The sequence below is a fragment of the Dasypus novemcinctus genome, chromosome 18, assembly GCF_030445035.2.
Source record: "Dasypus novemcinctus isolate mDasNov1 chromosome 18, mDasNov1.1.hap2, whole genome shotgun sequence".
Lineage (NCBI taxonomy): Eukaryota > Metazoa > Chordata > Mammalia > Cingulata > Dasypodidae > Dasypus > Dasypus novemcinctus.
In genome coordinates, this window is record NC_080690.1 from 17,814,370 (window position 1) to 17,820,369 (window position 6,000).

Consider the following 6,000-nt stretch of genomic DNA (forward strand, 5'->3'; position numbering starts at 1 on the left):
TACAATGTTGAATAACAATGGTGACAGTGGGCATCCTTGTCATATTCCTGATCTTAGAGGGAATGGTTTCAGTTTTTTACCACTCAGTTTGATGTTAGCTGTGGTTTTTCATATATGCCTTTATCATGTTGAGGGAGTTTCCTTCTTTTCCTAGTTTTCTAAGTGTTTTTATCAAGAAGTGGTGCTGGATTTTCTCAAGTGCCTTTTCTGCATCAACTGAGATTATTATGTGTCTTTTCTCTTTGTTCTGCTAATGTGGTATACTATATTTATTGATTTTTTTCCTGTTGAACTATCTTGTACACCTGGAATAAATCCTACTTGATCATGGTGTATAATTCTTTTGATGTGTTGTTGGATTTGGTTTGCTAGTATTTTGTTGAGGACTTTTGCATCTATATTTGTAAGGGGTATTGATCTTCTGTTTTCTTTTCTTGTAGTATCTTTATGTGGCTTTGGTATGAGGGTGGTGCTGGACTCATAGAATGGGTTAAGGAGTGTTCCCTCCCTTTCAATTTTTTTGGAAGAGTTTGAGCAAAATTGGTGTTAATTCTTGGAATGTTTGATAAAATTCCTCTGTGAAGTCATCTGATCCTGGAATTTCCTTTGTTGGGAAGTTTTGATTACTGATTCATCTCTTTACCAGTTATTGGTTTGTTGAGATCTTCTATTTCTTTTTGAGTCAGTGTAGGTAGTTTATGTGTTTCTAGGAATCTGTCCATTTCATCTAGGTTATCAAGTTGGTGTACAGTTGTTCATGGTATCTAAAGTCCTTTCTATTTCTGTGAGTTTGGTAGTAAGTTCCTCTTTTTATTTCTGATTTTAGTTATTTGTGTCCTTTCTCTTTTTTTTTTTTTGTCAGTTTAGCTAAAGGTTTGTTGATTTTATTGATCTTTTTAAATAACTTCTGGGTTTGTTTTCTCTATTTTTTAATTCTCTATTTCATTTATCTCCACACTAATCTTTGTTCTTTTCTTCTGCTTGCTTTGGGTGTAGTTTGTTGTTCTTTTTTCTAGATCCTCCAGTTTTGGTGTTAGGTCCCTGATTTAAAAGATTTTCTTCTTCTTTTAAGGAAGAGCTATAAATTTCCCTCTCAGCACTGCCTTTGTGGCATCCCGTAAGTTTTGGTATTTGTAATTTTCATTCAACTCAAGATATTTTCTAATTTTCTTTGTGATTTCTTCTTTGACCTATTGGTTGTTTAAGAGCATACTGTTGAATTTCCAGGTATTTGTGAATTTCCATTTCTCTCTCTGTTATTGATTTCTAGCCTCATTCCATTGTGGTCAGAGAAAATATATTGTATAATTTCAACAGGTTTTACTTTATTGAGCCTTGTTTTGTGATCCAACTTATGGTCTACCCTGGAGAATGATCCATGTGCAGTAGAGAAGAATGTGTATTCTGCTGATTTGGGTGAAGTGTTCTATAAGTCTATTAGGTCCAATTGCTTCAGAGTATCATTCTAGTCTTCTATTTTCTATTAATCTTCTGTCTAGATGTTTTTATCAATACTGAAAGTTGTGTATTGAAATCTCCTACTATTAATGTAGAACCATCTATTTCTTCCTTCAAATTTGTCAATATTTGCTTCATCTACTTTGGAGCTCTGATGTTAGGTGCATATATATTTGTAGTTGTTATGTCTTCTTGTTGAAATCACCCTTTATCAGTATCTAATAACCCTATTTGTGCCTTGTAACAGTTTTTGAGTTAAAGTTTATTTTATTTGATATTACTATAGCTACCCCAGCCCTCTTTTGGTTACTACTTGCATGGTATATATTTTCCCATCCTTTCATTTTTCATCTACTTATGTCTTTGAATTTGAGGTAAGTGTCTTGCAGACAGCATATAGCTGGATTATGTTTTTTAATCCATTCTGCCAATCTCTGCCTTTTGACTGGAGTGTTTAATCCATTTACATTTAAAGTAATAACTGAGAATGCAGTATTTTCTTCTGTCACTTTGCTATTTTGTCTTTGTAAGTCTTATAACTTTTTGATCTTCAATTCTTCATATTTATTTGACTTTTTGTATTGTACCATTTCAAATCCCTTCTCACTTCTTTCTGATTATATTTTTCATGTGTTTTCTTTTTGCTGACTTTGGGGTAAAATTGAACACCTAAATCTGTAATAATAATATTTGATTTGATACCAACTTATCTTCAACAGTATATACATACACTATTCCTATACCCCTTTGTCTCCCCTTTATCTTTGTGCATTGTATATCCAAAATCATAGATTTATCATTACTTTTTATGCAATTGCATTTTAGCCAATGCAAGCAGTAAGAAGTGGAGTTAATGAACAAAAAATACATTACAGTAGTACTGGCATTTACCCATATGATTACCTTTACCAGAAGGTCTTTATTTCTTTTTTTTTTTTTTTTTAATTTTTTTATTTTTTATTGACTTTGTAATAATATTACATTAAAAATATATATGTGAGGTCCCATTCAACCCCACCCCCCCACCCCCCCTCTCCCCCCCCCCAACAACACTCGTTCCCATCATCATGACACATCCATTGGATTTGGTAAGTACATCTTTGGGCACCTCTGCACCTCATATACATTGGTTCACATCATGGCCCATACTCTCCTCTATTCCATCATGTAGGCCCTGTGAGGATTTACAATGTCCGGTGATTACCTCTGAAGCACCATCCAGGGCAGCTCCATGTCCCGAAGATGCCTCCACCTCTCATCTCTTCCTGCCTTTCCCCATACCCTTTGTCCATTATGTCCACTTTTCCCAATCCAATGCCACCTCTTCTATGTGGACACTGGATTGGTTGTGTCCATTGCACCTTTATGTCAAGAGGAGGCTCAGATTCCACCTGGATGCTGGATGCAATCCTCCCATTTTCAGTTGTAATCACTCTAGGCTCCATGGTGTGGTGGTTGTCCTTCTTCACCTCCATCTTAGCTGAGTGTGGTAAGTCCAATAAATCAGATTGTAGGTGCTGGAGTCTGTTGAGGCTCAGGATCTGGCTATCACATTGTCAGTCCAGAGATTCAAATCCCCTAAATATATCTTAAACCCCAACATTAACTGCACCTCCAGCACATTAGCATGAAAGTCTTATGAAGGGAGATCCCATCTGAGTCCAGATTCATCACACATAAACACCATTTCCAAAGAGGGGCCATCTGCCCTGGTAGTTAACCCCATCGGCCATGACCATAACTCCCATGGGTCTCTTTAGCCCTCAAAGGAACCAATATCTGGGGGTTGTATCTGCTTTATCTGTCTCTCTGACTCTGCTCAGTTGTGCATGAGGGCAAACCTTCTGCCAGCCTCCAGACTCTTTTTTAGAAACTCGTAGCCATATAAACTCATTTCTCCTTTCCATTTCCCCCTTACTTTAGGTCAAACAGCATTTTAAAGTCATGGTATTTTATGTAGACATGGATATTCTGCTGATCCGCATTGAACCTTCCGTATAAGGTCATTTTCCAGTTGCATCATCAGTTGGTAGTTGATAGTGGTCCCTCGTTGCCAGGGAGGCTCATCCCCGGGTGTCATGTCCCACGCTGGGGGGAAGGCATTGCATTTACATGCTGAGTTTGGCTTCGAGACTGGCCACATTTGAGTAACATGAAGGCTGACAGAAGGAAATTCCCAGGCACAAAGTTGCTCTAGGCCTTGTTATTATTTTGGGTTTATCAGCTCACAAGCATAGTCATTAGTATCAGGGGCTCACTGTTGAACCCTCACTCCCTCCCGGTCCCCACCACTGTACCTGGGAGACTGTCGCTGCTCCCCTAGGGACCACGACAGAGCACCACTGGCCAGGAACCCAGTACCCCCCCTACTGTGGTTTTTAATTGTTGCCACTATGAGTATATCCAAACATTACCATGCACCCTGGACATATGTTCTGTACAGCTCCCTGTCAGTCATATATCATCTGTCATTGGTATCCCATACCAGTATTCCTCCATTGCCATTGTTGAAACACTCTGTGATCCAGAACTCCCCGAAATTTGAAGCCCAATATAATGTCATGGTCCCTTACTAGGGAATGGCATATAGCGATGAGTTTAAAGGATAGATAAAGAACTTGGATAAAGTTAGATAAAGAACTTAGATAAAGAATGTTGACTTGAAAAAATTCCACATCCTATTTTTTTCTTTTTTTTTTTTTTTTTTTTTCCCCCCCCCCCCTAATTATTCAGCTTTTCTTCACAGGAGTCCTAGACCACAGCAATGTATATATATAATATACAGCACTCCCACACATCCACCAGAAAACCTTTTCCCTTCCACAGTGATACTCTTACGCCCTATTCATATCATATTTACTTAAAGTGATGTACAGAGTCTGAGACATTAGCTTTCTAACAAGGTGACATCTGTGTTTACATTATGGTGCATACTTTAGGATACACAGTTCTTTACATTTTTAGTTATCCTATGTTTTACATTATGGTTTACATTATCAGTCTGTCATCTCCTATATGTTATGGTGTAATATTACATGTTTTATATCCATCCTTGTGTACTCTCAAGAAACTCCTCTCTTACCCCCCATTTACTTTGGTTCCACACATTTAACGTCCATTTTCCCTTCCACCTTGGTGCCCTCAGTGATAGCCAACCTCCGTTTCCTGAGGAGCCACTTCCAGAGATAGATGGAATAGTGTTCAGGGCCTAACTTGCTCAACTGCCCCAATGCCCTGGGAGCCACCCTTTCTCTCGAGGGATACAGTTCCCTCTATTGGATGGCATTAGTCCTCCCCAGGATGTGGGTCCACCCCCACTCTCACTACTTGGGTTTCTACCCCATGGTGTCACCCACTCTGGCAGAATGAGCATTTAGACATTCCCCAGGAGCCCGTCCTGCATCAGACCCTCCCCTCCGAGCATTCTAAACAGGTAACCCTCTTTATTATATTTTGATATGATTTTCTCGGCATTTTACTCTCCACCAACACCTGACCCTCTCCTGTTTCGTATGCTACCCCTCCCTCCCCCCACTTTTGGGCAACGTTACCCACCCGTCCCTCCCCAACCACCCTCAAACCCGCAAAGCCCCAAGCAAAGGCAACCCCTTGCCCCCCTTTTATCTCTTCTTTGTGTTCATACTTACCACCATCTCGTCTTAAATTCCACCCTTGCAGACATCGGCTCATATCCTTCCTCCACCCTCCGATTTCCTGCAAGCCTATCGTTCAGTCTCTTGCTATCTAGGGCAGCTTGTTTATTTCATATCATTGAGGTCATGTAGTATTTGTCCTTCAATGTCTGGGTTGCTTCACTCAACATAAGGTTCTCAAGATTCATCCATGTTATCACATGTGTTTGTAGTGTGTTTGTTCTTACAGCCGAGTAGTATTCCATTGTGTGTATATACCACATTTTATTGATCCACTCGTCTGTTGATGCTCCCTTCTTTTTAAAGGAAAATCTTGCCAGATGTAAAACTTTTGGTTGACAATTGTTTCCTTTCAGCACTTTAAATATTTTATACCACTGCCTTTTTGTCTTCATGGTTTCTGATGAGAAATCAGCACTTAACTTATTGAGATACATTTGTACATAATCTGTTACTTTTCTCTTGCAGCTTTCAGAACTCTCCCCTTGTGCTTGACATTGGAAAATTTGATTACTATGTGTTTGGTATTCATTGAGCTTTTAGAATGTGGATATTCATGTCTTTCATTAAATTTGGGAAGTATATTGTCATTATTTCTTTCATTATTCCTTCTGCCCCTTTCTTTCTTCTCCTTCTGGGTCTCCCATAATGTATATATTGGTACTCTTGATGGTTTCCTCACAGGTCTCTTAGGCTCTGTTCATTCTTTTTAATTATTTTTTCTTTCTGTTTCTCAGTCTGATTAATTTCAGGTGTTTTGTCTTTGAGATCTCTGATTCTTTCTTCTGCCACCTCCAATCTGCTATTGAAATCATCTAGAGAATTTTTCATTTTGTTTATTATGTTATTCAATTCCAGTATTTCTCTGGAGAGGTTACCATATTGTTCA